This window comes from Typopeltis vanoorti, chromosome 2 (genome assembly GCF_054136105.1).
Source record: "Typopeltis vanoorti isolate ZY-2024b chromosome 2, IOZ_Tvanoo_1.0, whole genome shotgun sequence".
Taxonomy (NCBI): Eukaryota; Metazoa; Arthropoda; class Arachnida; order Uropygi; family Thelyphonidae; genus Typopeltis; species Typopeltis vanoorti.
In genome coordinates this window covers 22,961,928-22,976,816 of record NC_143550.1, presented here as the reverse complement: position 1 = coordinate 22,976,816, position 14,889 = coordinate 22,961,928, and the positions used below count along the sequence as shown (strand labels likewise).

General features: G+C 34.5%; 1 protein-coding gene across 3 annotated transcripts in view; it reads left to right on the top strand.

Moving 5' to 3' along the window:
* The window catches only part of LOC150108872 (uncharacterized), a 222,416-nt gene that overhangs the window by 31,888 nt on the left and 175,639 nt on the right, over positions 1-14,889 (top strand). The gene's annotated exons all lie outside the window — the stretch shown is intronic.

Below are 14,889 nucleotides of genomic sequence, written 5' to 3'. Positions count from 1 at the left end.
CATCTATCTATATATATATGTATACCAATTTTATTCTGTATACATCTTAGAAAAATTTTTATGTGTAGTTTGTATAGTATGATTACTTGTGTTTTAACCTTGGACTTGGTGCATTATAGTCTTAGATACTAATATAGTATATCAATAAACCGAGCCAGATCACTATCTCTTAAATTTGTTTGTGCACTTCTTTCAGCAAATTAAATAACCAGAAATAACCTGATTATAATCGGTTCACTATCATCAGGTGGGAAATACTATTTGTGCAAATCTAATGTAGCTTTAGAAGATGTTAGTAAATGATGAAATGCCAGACTAATTAGTCTGGGTGCATCATAGATGCAAGAGGTTCAGAAAACTTAAAACCTAAAATTCTGTATGTATCATGGATGCAAGAGGTTTAGAAAATTTAAAATCTAAAATTTAAAATGTAACTTTTATACCCAATTGAAATTTACCTATAAAAGCAGATAGTGATATGGATAATTCTTTATAAAGCTTGTAACTGAAACAACTCGTATTTTGTAGGTTTTAGTTAAGCAGCTTATTTATGAAACATTAAGTCATATATTCTACATCATAGGTTCCCAACTGGTGTTCTCACTAAAAATTTTGTAATGGCATCTGTCTTCTTAGATTTACTTATGATTTTGTAAACTACAAAAGAGTTAATATTAATTAATGGGGTTTGATGTAAAATTTATTCTTTTTTAAAAATTTATACTTAATTGAATTTATACTTTGTTTCTTGCATCCTTAAATAGTGAGCATGTGTAATAAGTGCTAGCAGGAGAAAAATAGGCAAGTCTGTGCCAATGTGAGTTGCATCATTCAATCGCATGTCATCATAGTGTGGTGTGCATGTGTGTATATATATATATATACATACACTAGGGAGGCTATGCCCCCTGGCGCATACCCACCCCGTGTTTCGTACTGGTAGGCCGATTCTCCTTGAAATCTGATGACTTGAATTTTGAAGACTCAACACTCAGGGTAGCCTCTGAGTTTCAAAACGTTTCAAAAAACATGACATAAAAAGGCTTATCATTTTATATATATATATATATATATATATAAAGGGTAGAAAATGTCACGTTTTTACATGACATAAAAAGGCTTATCATTTTATATATGTAGGGTAGACATATATTGTTGGGGCTATCTGTGCTGTACTATGTTTGGATTTGAATGTCATCTAATAATCTGGCCTCCTCTTTTGAGAAGATTGTAGCTGATGCTTTTTACGTGACATAAAAAGGCTTATCATTTTATATATGTAGGGTAGACATATTGTTGGGGCTATCTGTGCTGTACTATGTTTGGATTTGAATGTCATCTAATAATCTGGCCTCCTCTTTTGAGAAGATTGTAGCTGATGAACATTCCTCTCCATCTCTTGTTTCTGTAAGACTCTTACCTTTCCAGTCTTTGTTGTTGTCTTTCCATTGCATTCGGGGTCATCCTCTGAATTGAATGCCACACAGTATTGAATTGTTTCTGACATAAAATTCATACTATTTTTGAACTTCATGATGTTCAAACAGTGATGTTTGAATATAAGTTAATGAGGAGCATGAAAATGAAATCATCCTTCAAATATAGTCCAAGATGACCTCAACGAAAAAAATAAGAAAAACTCATAAAAATTCATTCAGCTAGTTGAAAATTGCAAATGCTATATAAAGTTTTTCAAAAGATTGTCATAAAAATTAATATTAAACAAGAGGAAATATGGTGAAGATTTTAAATTTGATTTTTCATTTTTGGATATATGGATTATCCATGTCTGCAATGTGTTATTTGCAGAGGAGTTATTTGCTGAAAATCTTACAAATTTTTGGCTTGGATTAAAAATGAAATATTCATAATTTAAGGAAAAAGCTGTGGAAATCCAGTTGCTATTTTCAGTTACCTACATGCATGAGAGAGCTTTTTCAACTTGCTCCTCATTAAGCTCTGTTTTCTGTGGAAGCAAATATTACTACTCTTTGTTTGGCTAAACAAACCCAATAATCATATTATATTTATGCTTTATTTTGATATATGCTTAAAGATTGTATTACATACGTTGCTATTATAAGCAACGTAGTTTACTATCTTACATTATATCATATTAAAGAAGTGTTAAATATATTTTCCATGTTAATTTTTTCATTCTCAGACTATTATTACATATAAGTACCTAATTAATAATAATAGAAATATCCTATAATGTAAATTGAAAACCATTATTAGATTTCAGAGAATGTAGGCTAAGTGGTCTGCGATAAAAATATTACATTGGAAGGGGTTCCTGAGTCAAAAAGAGTAAGGAACTACTGGTCTAGGTGGATGGCCATGGTATGTATTCAGTTTATTTTTAACTTCCTGTCTGGTGACTTCATCTACGTGTTTGTTCAGTCTGTTAATCTGTCTCTGTAGATTAATAGACTGAACAAATTCAGTCAATGGGAATGTCAGTAAGCAGATTGATATCCAGAATAAATCCCAAGCATTAAGATAATCTAATTCTGAGTAAACAAAAGTAATGCCATTCATTCCAGGATACAGTTTACCTTAAAAAATGAAAATAGGAATTGTATCTACTTTTTACACCTTCTCATTTTTCATTAACCACATAGGGCTTTATTTATGGAAGAAGATTGATGCTGGATATTATAATCATTCTCTCACCATCATCTATCAAGCTCATTCTCTTTGCTATGCAAACACCATACAGAAAGAAATAGAAAACACAAAATGTACTTTTCTATCTAATGGTTTTAATTGTATCCGTGGCTTATCTTATCGTAGCTATTGCAGATCTGAAGTTTAAAAAAATTAACATAATGATAATACAAGAAAAAGTGAATAATAAACTTTAATAGCTAAATATTTCAGCCTGAAAATTATGGTTGATCATCACTGGCATCAGGCAGTTTGAATATGAAGTAGAACGAAAACAGTGAATTATTTAAAATATTAAGAGCCACTTGATGTTATGTAGAACAACACAAACTGATAACAAAAGAAAAATTGTATTATTTCAAAAAACAAAGAGGCAGTTATTTTGATTCAGGTTTGGTTGGTGGAGCACAGTTTCAGTGTTTATTATTATTATTATGTGCTACCTCAAAGGAGTCCAAGGACTCATCGAGGGAGGGCACCTGCTCTACAATTCTCTGTCTTCAACACTCAGTCCGCCAACTATAGTGAACCACATCATCTACACCAGTGCCATCTACTTCTCACCACTAGTATTTTCACAGACAATCGCGAACATCCATGCCCACGGTGGGATTCGAACCCGGCAGCCTTATGGCTGGAGAACAGATATGCAAACACTTGGCCATTCTGGCCAGTTTTTCTTTAAACAAATGTTCGAACTTATGCTGGCAACAATGAGATACGTGTGTTTCATACCGGAGGATGTTGTGGTCAGTATCAATTCCATGTTGTGCTAGGCTAGATTGCTCAGATTTTTTTTTATTGGCAATGTAGGATAGGTGTTCTCGCAGTCTTGGCTCTACTGATAGTTCAGTTTGTCTGAAGTAAGAAAGGTGACATTCACACAGAACTTGGTAGATGTCAGGAAGAGACAGGTGATCATTTATATTTTGAAGATGAAAGCCACTAGATTATTATTTTTTTTTCATGATTCTTGAGATTGGTTCTGCGATTCCAGAAAGATATGGAATAGGAACCCTTCATGTTGTTCCATTGCTGTTTGAGCTAGACTTATAGGAATCCGAAATATGTTGTATAGTCCATTCAGATGCATATAGCATTTGATGTCCAGAAGTTTTTGATGTAGCTACTGTGGTTTAGATCATACGAGGGTGGTTCTATAAGTTTGCTGCCTGATTAACTTTTAGACTTGATAGAAAGAAAACAACTGTGTTACTTTCCAACATTAATCTCCCTTTACTTCAACACACTTTTCACATTTTTGAATTAACATTTCTATGCCCTTGAAAAAATAGTCTGTACCCTTGTCTGCAAAATGGCTAAAAACTGCATCTTTCACTTCATTGTCATCTGCAAATTTTCTTCCTCAAAGGTCTTTCTTCAGTTTCAAGAAGAGGTAGTATTCACTGGGTGCTAGATCTGGGCTTGTAGAGTGAGTGTTCAATTTCCTGAAAGCCACAGTTCTTCACTGCAGCTGTCCTCGTCTCGTCTCCTTTATGGCATTGTGCAGTTTGTGCAACAGTGTATCATAATATTCTGCATTCATAGTGGTATTCATTTCCTTGAAGTCTATTATTATTATTATTACCTAACACCTCCAGGGAGTCCAAAGATTCATCAAGGGAGATTACCTACTCTACAGCTCTCAGTGTTCGCCAGTCCACCAACCGCAACTACCTTCATCTACACCAGTGATGCGAACCTACGACACGCGTGTCAGCACTGACACACTTGAGGGTTTCAGGTGACACACCTTGGATGTTGAAAAATATTGGTATTCTGATGAAAAAACTGCGATAAATCGTGTAAGATCGCTCTCAGTTAAAGCGAAGGTAGGTTTTGTTCATTGAAACAACTTTCTACCAGTAGTCGGCAACAGAAAAGTCATTAAATGTAATGTAAGTTTGTAATTTCAGTTTATTAAATTAATTGTATAATATGAATTCATAGATTTTATATCAATGTCCTATTAAATAAATAGCCTAATATGATATAAGTCACCATCTATGATTATGAAGTTACATTTATAATGCATGTATGCAAGTGGCACATGAACAACGTCAATATTTAAAAAAAAAAAGTTTGACACACCTGGGTAAAAAGGTTCGCCATCACTGATCTACGCCAATGACATCACCCCGCAACCACCACCACTAGTATTTTCACAGACAATCACAAACATCCATGCCCACGGCAGGATTCAAACCCACAGCCTTTGGCTGGAGAGCGGATATTCTAATTATTCATCCAACCAAGCCGGCAAATCAAGAGAATACTCAGCAAATCCCAAAAGCTTGTTGCCATGGCCTTCTTGGTGAGCTGAGTGACCTTGGCTTTTCTTGGCGGTGCTTTGCCTGGTTTGCCCCACTCCATGGATTCCCTTTTGGAAAGAGGATCATAATAAAGGACCATGGTTTCATCCCCAGTGACAATGGATTCCAGCACTTCTCTCCGATTTTCTTGGCAGAGATCTGAAAACTTGCAGGAACAGGTCAAGTAGTGCTTATTCTGAATTGAAGAGAGAAGTCGGGGCACCTATCTTGCACTGACCTTCTTCATGTGAAGCTTCTCATGAATGATGTGAAAGATGGTTGTTAGAGAAAGCTCCAACCTTGCTGAGATTTCTTTAAGCTTCAGCAGTCTCATTGAGCAGTTCCTCCTCAACAAGAGACAGTTTCCTCAGTCATCACTTCCTCACTTCCACAGGCTTACCATCACGAGGATCATCTTTCAGATCAGTTCAGCATGTTTTTTTTTTTAATTAAGTTATTGGTTTTATTATGGAAATATCCTGTGGGATCTGGTGCTCCAACTTTTCATAGGTGTTTGTCTTCTAGAAGATTTTTTCTACATATTCTGTAGAATTTAAAAATAACTGATCTTTATCAGCTTTCAATATTACAATGTTTTTGTACTTCTTAATGTTTTTTAAGTGTTAATTCAATTTTTGTGATATTAGTAGGAGACTTTACTTGTATGTTGGTGTTTGAATGCAAAGAAAATCTGCTGCATCTCTTGGAATTCTTTGGAGGCTTTTTTTCCACCTTTGCCATAATATATAATTTTGGAATCGTACTGGGCGAGATCAGAAAATTGAAACAATAGGAAATGATGTTCATTTCAGGATCAGATAACTTTTTGGAGGACATGTTAATAACTAGTTCACTGAGTGTTAATCATTCACTATGGTTGTTTCTTTCTTTGATAAGATTTGAAATCTTCATTCTAAAAATTGAGAAAGAGGAAGAATTCACCGTAACATATTAATGATGGAATCAATTACGTTCAGTTAAATGTCTTTATTTGTAAAATTTCAGCTGTTTCATAGTCATTATCATTATCTACAAATTCTGTGATTCATAGATAATGTGGCTTGCTAAACCAGATTTGTTGGATTCTTTAAATGAAATGTATTCCTGATGTTCTTCAAAACAAATTTGTGCAGAACAGTCAGTCTGTCCATAATAACATAAGTTGCAGGAGCAGGGGATTCTGTGAACTCCAGGACACGAAAGAGAAGGATAAGTATCTTTTAGGAGAGAAAAGGAAGGTATTAAGTTTGCGAACTGGATGGGAAGAGACTTTTAAGTCAGTCAGGCTGAAATAATCTTTAGTTTATTGTAATTTATTTTGGATGTCCATTAATGAGATGGAACTATTCTCCTGCAACCAATAATGCACATAATATTCTTTGACAGCTTTGTTTTTACAGTCTTTCCAAAAGAAAACTCTTTTGAGTAAGTAAGTCGATCTGTCGAAATAGTCTTATTTTATTGCAATTTATTTTGTATGTCTACTAATGAAGATGGAACCAAGTAAAAAAAAATGCCTTGAATCTAAACCTCTTCTTCCTAGAATATATGGAGTTCCTCAACTGCATAAACAAGACTTGCCACTCAGACCAATTATTGATTCAAGATACTCTCCAACTTATTTACTAGCTAAACATCTAGCACATCTACGTGCGTACATCAGGCAAACATCTTCTTATGTAAAAAAAAAAAAAACACCATACACTTGATAGAAAATATCAAAGAAATTGCATTGCTAGTACTGATACAATTGCAAGCCATGTTATTTGGCCGAGTAATGGAAACCTTCACCCTGCTTAGAGTGATAAAATTCATCTCCTAAACATCCTTCCTTCATCTGGGAGATGAAAGAAGGATATTTTTCAACCTTGATTATTAGATTGTTATATGCAAACATAACAATCCACTGAGTTCTTCTATAAGTGATCTAAGAAATTTGAGAGGTAAGACAGATTGAATCAGGTCATTGGAATCTAATGGTCTGACAGGTGGGTACGTGGAGTGTCTTGTTTTATTTAAATGCTAGAAAAGATAATAAAGTTATTCCACAAACATCTTCATTCAAGATGTTTTTCTAATTTCATTTGATTTTCTTTTGTGCATTTTTTTATATTTTTTGTAGTCCTATGAAAATAGTCTATCCCAAAAATTAGATACATTCATATTTGGGTATTAATGGTAGTAAGAAAGGAAAAGCAACTTGCAAGGTAAGTAATTGTGATTCTTTTGAAGCACACTTCTACAGATCTCACAAAGCATCTCAAGAGAGACCATCAAAAAGAATTCATTTTGCTAATAGAAAAAAGAAAAATAAGAGAGAGACTTCACAGAATAAAATTCCTCCTGCAAAATGATCAAGAAGATGATCAGTTTCAAATACTTCAAAACATTAGAAGATCCAACAATCAGCATTAAAATGGATTCAGACATTTAATGAGTTTTGAATGAAATGGGTAAATGAAAGATCACAGTAGAGGGTAGATGATAGTGGTCTTTGTAAAATCATAGACTACAGTAAAAAAAAAAAAAAAAAAGAAAGATAGGTGTGTGTGTGTGGTGTGGGTCACTCAAGATTTCAATGGGCTAGAAATTTCAAACATAGCCATCCTCGTTGGCTTGGCTGGTTAGTGCTCTCCAGCCAGGGTTTGAATCCTGCCTAGGGCATGGTTGTTTGTGATCGTCTTTCACCTTCATGCATTCGCGCGTGTGTGTGTGTGTGTGTGTGTGTGTGTTGTGTTGTGTTGTGTTGTGTTCCCCCAATGTCAGGCTCTGTGACAAGCCATTTGGGATCTTCCAAAGTTGTATCATGCATCAGCAGAGCCTGCGCCAAGCAGGACATAACGCTAAGAAGAAAAAATTTCAAACATAGTGGATGAAAAAGTTTCCAATATTGTGAAACTTATAGCAGAGAGCTCCAAGGCAATTATTTTTGTTGATAATAGACATAACATCATGGTCTTGATAGATCTGTGCATGACATTAATGTTTAGTTTATCAATGGAGACCCTTTCTAAGGACACTAAATGTTGCAGACTTTTCTTATGTTCATACAGCAGATAACAGGAAACGGTTATAAGTATCAAGTAGATTACAATACTAAATTGATTTGTGTTAAGTGTATTCAAATACAAAGACTGCAAAAAACATGGTGAAAGCTGTTAAAGATATAGCTGTCAACTGAAGAATGCAACAGTGTTAGGGTTACCAGACATCAGGAATTGGCCTGGAGAGGCCTGGATTTGTAATTACGTCCAGGGCTATGTCCAGGATTGAAAAGAGTCCGGGATTTTTAAATTACAGGTGCTTACGTGTTTAGTAATTCTCCTTGTGTGTTTGATGTTTGTGTCTGAAAAGTCTGCTACCTTTCTTTTAGTTTTTGCATTCCTTACTTTAGTTACTTTGCAGTTTCCATGAAAAGTTGCAAGCTGAATATAAGTTTTTAAAACCTTCTTATGACAGTGATCGTGTAAGTTGCACATTTGTGTAATGAAGACTTCTCAGTCACACACACAAGGGAAGAGGTGATATAGAAGATCATATAAAAAGTGCTAAACACAAGAGAGCAGTAAGTAGTGTTTCACCTTCTAATATTGCTGTTTATTTTAAATCAACAGATGCTACTGATGATGACCTTAAATGTGTAAAGAAGCTTTGTTTGCTTATCTGCCTGCAATGCATGAAATCAGTTTTTTCAGCCACTCGCACAAAAACTGAAGCGATAAATATGATATTGTCATTAATTTTCACTAAAATGTTGGATGCTTTAAAATCTGTTAGTTCAATTGATAGTTCAAATCATAAAAACATAAAACCAGTCTCTGTAGTGGTTCAGTAATTTACTTTATTTAGATCACGAGATTCAGATAAAACTCCTACATTTTGAAGATGTATCAGGAGAAACTCCAGACATCTTGTGTGATTATCTTTTGAAAAATGTCAAGAAATACTCCCTTGATAAAAAGATATGTTACTGCATCGATAATACCAATACAAATTTTGGAAGAATAAATAGGAGCGGTGAGAAAAATGTATTCAGAAAAATTGAAAGAAGCGTATCTCATCCTGTTCTAGGCATTGGCTATTTGGCACTTATAGTAAATAATTGTTTTTCAACTGCTGCAGATACACTATCTATGAATATTGAAGTGATGGTAATTAAAATATACAAATATTTTCATGTATACACATTCATAACCACCCAACTTGAAGAATTCTGTGAATTTCTAGATATACAAAACAATTTTGTCTCACAGTAGTTTAAGATTTTTGAGCTTATTGCCTGCAATACGAAGCATTTTGATATATTTGAGGATCTAAAGTCATATTCTCTTTCAAGCAAACAATGCCCAAATATTTTAAAAGATTTTTTGAAAAACCAGTAAATGAAGTATATCTTTTGTTTTTGTATGGAACTTTACAATTATTTCAAACTTCAATCAAATAAGCAGAGTGCAATTCTATTAATGCAACCAAAGTGTTAATGAAATATTCTGAATTGGAAAATAAACTTAAAAAAGACTTCATGTGTGCCATTTTTGGCAAACAACAGTGAAGTAAGCTAGTATCAAATGGTGAAATTAATCAGGAAGTTTTCTATGAGAATATCAGGAAGTTTTATGAGGTCAGTATAAACTATTTACTGTCCTGGAAGAAGAGTATTCAACAGGCAGAAACATTTAATTGGATTTTTTAGCTTATTATTATTATAAAAAAACCTCCATGGAGTCTAAGACTCACCGTGGGAGGTCCACTGTTATACACACAGTTTATCACACCGCGCCTTAATATGTTCACTGTCTCTGTGCTCACCACACTCTTGGGCAATGCATTCCAATTTACTCTCCACTCTCCATGCCAAAAACTTGCTCCTCACTCCCTTGCTGACACTCTCCTTATACAGCTTCCAGGGATGACCTCTTGTTCTCTTCCTGTCTTCACCCATTCTGTGCCAAACCTCCCCGATATTAATCTGTTAATAACCTCTTAACAGCTTATGTCTCAATCATATCTCTTCTCCTCCTTCGATCCACCAATTTCTCGAAATTGCATTTCGTCAATGTATCTTCATACTCAACATTCCAGTGACCAGAAACCACCTTAGTCAATCGTCTTTGAACCTTTTCCAATACATCTTTATTTTTTTGAAAACCAGGTGACCAAATCTGGGCAAATAATCCATATGTAGTGTGATCAAAGTCTTATACAAGGGAACTATAACATCCCTACTTCTACAAGTCAGTGCCCTCTACATCATTCCTATTATATGCTGTGTTGTTCTCACGATTTTAGTAACATGTACCAGAAATTTTAGCTCCTTGTCTACAATTACTCCCAGATCTCTCTCTCCTATACCTCTTCCAAGATATTTCCACTGATTGTACTCTACATCCCATCTCTGTATATGACTAGTAAGTAGACTGAACTAATCTACTGTTCAGTCCCACGTGTTCCAGTTTAATTACCAGCTTGTCATATGGCAATTTATCAAACGTCTTTGCAAAATCTAAATATACCCTCGTATATGCAACACCCTTATCCAATGTATTTGTCACTTTATTATAAAAAGTAAGCAGATTGCTAAAGCACGATCTTCCTTTAGTAAATCCATGTTGGCCGCCAAAGAGTATTTTTCTGTTGTCAACCCAATTCTGAATCTTGGTCCTGACTAACTTCTCTAACACCTTAACCACAACTCCAGACACCCAGGCTGGTCTATAATTCAAAGCCCTACTCTTATGACCTCCCTTATGAATTGGAACAATTTTACCCTCTTTCCACTCTGTTGGAACTTGATCCAGTGAAAGACTCATGTTGTTAACTCTCTGGAACATTCCCTTAAAACGTGGTGAAATAGCATCAAGTTTCACAGCTTTATTTACATAAAGTCTATTCAATTCCTCATATACCTCCTGTTCACTTATTAACAGTTTCTCCTCCTCCTCTTTCTTTCCCACTGCTTTCAAGTTCTGCATGATGTCACATTCATAAGAATGAAATACCTTTATAAATTTCTCATTAAATATCTTGACTATATTCTCTGAAGCAGTTATCGTTCCTCCCTTTTCATCTATCAATCTCATCCTACTATAATCATTCTTTCTTCTACTGGCCACCTATCAAAAAAACTCCTTAGGATTTTTTTTTTTTTTTTTGGCCACTTTACCTAACTGCTGCTCATACTGCACTTTTGCTAACCTTATCAAGTGAGTCACCTTCTCTTTGTACTTCTCATGCAACTAGTTGTTATAACTACTCATCTTGTGGTTCTTCCAGAATGTATACCTTTCCATTTCACACCTGCTCTATTAATCCTCTTAACCTTCGGAATACAATCTGAAATTGCCTCCACAAATAGTTCTTGAGAAGGCCCCAAGCAGCATTGATATTCTTTCCAATTTATTACTGCAAGCTATTTCCTGAGCTTTTCATAATTACCAGCCTTATAATTCCACATATATCAATTTCTTACAGACGTCCTCGATTGACTGGTCACCTTGCAAGTGATCACCTCGTGGTCACTCCTACCAACTGGTGGAGGATTTGACACCCCATTTATATCATCATCTGATGAGATGATCAAATCCAATGCTCTTGATTTTTATGTACCCTCCATTACATACTGCCTAAGGTAATTGTCTTTCAAAAACTCTAGAAATTTATTTTCTTTGCCCCCAGGTGCAGTCTCTTGATTCCAGTCTGTATTACCATAATTAAAGTCGCCCATAATGATCACTCATTTCTTGCTAGCTAGGCCAATTTGCCTATACATTTCCTTCTCGTTACCCTCCACATTACCAGGTCTATAGCAATACCCAACTAAATATTTCATCCTGTTTACCTCCACTTTACACCATACTGCCTCAAAATTGTGGCACTATTTGCACCTTGCAAATCCACCTTGATTGGTACAACTCATCTGCTGCCATCAACAGTACTCCTTCCTTTCTTCCCTGTGTCTTCATGAAAAATATCGTATCTGTTCATCTCTATTCCTGTCAAGATGTCAATGTCATCCAACCATGTCTTGCTTATACCAACAATTTTGGGGCAAATAAATTCAAGCAAAGCAACAATTTCATTCCCCGTATTTTGACTACTTCTAGCATTGGTAAATAAATGCTTTTGATGTGAAATAAAGAAAAGCTTCTGATGTGAATTTGGCTGAACCAGAGTGCAAATTTTGTCAACATGATTGATAGTACATAATTCAGTAAACACAGATGAATTATTTGATGAAAGGTCAATGCTAAACAAAGTTTCTACAACAACCAAAATAAGAATGGAAATCAAACATTTTTAAGTCCCATTAAGCATTCAAGATAAATGTTTGTCTTTATTTGAGATCTTCAAGAATACTGGCATCACCTTCAGAAATATATTCAAGTTAGTAGAATTTGCTATGTGTTTACCAGGTATATATCAACTCCAATAGAAAGGATTTTCTCAACTATGAGGAACATTTGGTCACTAGAAAGAAGTCTATTTCAGGTGTCAACAATAAAGTAACTTTTAAACATGGACCAAGTATTCTTGTAGTTATTTTTATGACCATATAAAATCCAACAAACAGTTTTTAAGGAAATTACTATCTAATGAAAAATATACTGGAGTGGAACAGAAACAAGAAGCCCAGCCATCCACATCTTCACAATAGACCTGCTGCAGAAGGTGTGCAGTCTACTTTTCAGTATTGTGCTATGTTCATTCTTTGTAATCCTTCAGAAATGAATTTGAGAGAGAGAGAGCGAACATTTCCAAAAGGTTCACGTCATGTAACTTCTAGAATGGTCACACTCATATAGTTACCCTTCGTAATTAATAAGAATTTAAAGGTTAGACATACAGGCTAGTAAGAAAATTTTTACTAATCTAAATTCTGTGAAGAATATCACTTATCCTGTAGAAGGATAAATAGAATGATTTAAAATATTGAATTCTCTCTCTTTCTCTCTCTCTCTCTGTGTGTGTGTGTGTGTGTGTGTGTGTGTGTGTGTGTGTGTGTGTGTGTGTGTGTGTGTGTGTGTGTGTACTTGCATGTGAAAGAAGCAATGTGTTAAAATTGATTATAGCATCAGAAGATGTCTGAGTTAACAAGGGACCTGTTTTGCCACCAGTTGGTGACAGTAATTATGCTATATTGACCAAGGAAATAGCCAACAATATGGATGTTCCAGTGAGGGCAGGTTCCATGTTCCAATCTTAAAGCTGGAAATTGTGACAAACTTGGGAATACTATCTTCGGTCCTATGGTGTCAGTTATTGAATGAAAGGATGTTAGTAGTGCATGGAAAGCTTTGAAAAGATGTAGAGAACAAATAGGATGAGAGTGAAATAGATGTGCACTCTTATTATGCAAGAGATCAATAAGAAGATGACATAGAAGGGATTTTATGTTGGAGGTTTAATGGATTTTTTTACAAAACTCAAAAAGAATTAAAATAGAATTTAATACTTCCTATATTTCGTCCTAGTCACTAGGACATCTATGGGGATTACAAAAACAATTAATGTAACAACAATTAATGTAATGTTTTTGTAATCCCCGTAGATGTCCTAGTGACTAGGACGAAATATAGGAAGTATTAAATTCTATTTTAATTCTTTTTGAGTGTTGTAAAAAATCCATTAAACCTTCAACATAATGTCCTCACAGCACTTAAGCCTCTACACAAGACATAGAAGGGAATATAATGAGAATAAGAGTGGGAAGAGTTATAAAATGTATTAAGTACAGGCCAGAAAAGTTAAAGGTATTGTAGAGGAATCTAAGTTGAACTATGAAAAGAAATTGGCTGTGCAGGCTAAAAGCAACCTAAATTTTTTCTTATTATGCTGTAAATAAAAGAAAGAATGAATATGGAAGAATAACTTTACTGAATGCAGACAGTTTGTTAGAAATAGATGTGGTTGTTCAAATAATGAGTGCTCACTTCACTTATCTATTAACCGTGTGTGTGTAACATAGTGCACTGTGCTTCCACCACACTGGAAGAAGGAAGAAAGAGATACTAGAGCTGTTGCACAACAGTTTTACTAAATCACTTAAAGTTCCATGTTTGGTCTCTAGAACTGAAAGAAATAAATTAAACACATAAAAAAATATATATATAATTGATAGAAAAAAATCCTCAGCCCATCTACTCTACAAAATTTACTGTTGGTTTGCAAATTATCTTTCGTGGGCATGAGCAACATTAAAAAAAAAAAGATTAGGTCTTTGTGGGAATGATATTTATTGATAATTTTCTTGGTGATGTCTTGTATCCTCTGTATAAGAATCTTGATCACTCCTTTGTTTTGTGATGGACAGGAGTGATCAAGGATCGATGTATCTGCCAGTGTGAGAATATTTTCTGTAAACACAAAATTCAGTATTATTTGAAGTATGGATTGTTCCAATAACTGTCTTCCTAAAAAAGGGAAGATAGTTGTTGAATTCATGTTCAATAGTGAACTTGATATGGAACATGCAATTTATTTTATCTAGAAATTGCAGTAATTCTGTGCTTGACTAAGAACAAGCTGCAATTATGTCATCTGTGAGTCAAAGGTAAATGTGTGATTGAAGGGAAAATGTTTCTGAAGAGTTTACTTTCCATATGTTTCATAAATTAATCAGCCAAAGCTAGTGAAATAGGACTGTCCATGGTTTTTCCTTCAATCTGCTTGTATAAACTTTTACTGCCACATAAAATAAGCCTGTTTTGATGATAAATTTAAATAAGTTAACACTGTTCTCAGGGAAATTAGATTGTTAGAATGGATAAAGAAATCAACATCCAGAAAATCACTGACGAATATCATCCTTAAATCATACTGCAATCTGATGTAAAAAGAATTTCCATACCCCCACTTTAAAGGGACATAAGAACAAGTAGCACAAGTTCTTCACAAGGGTAATCTATAC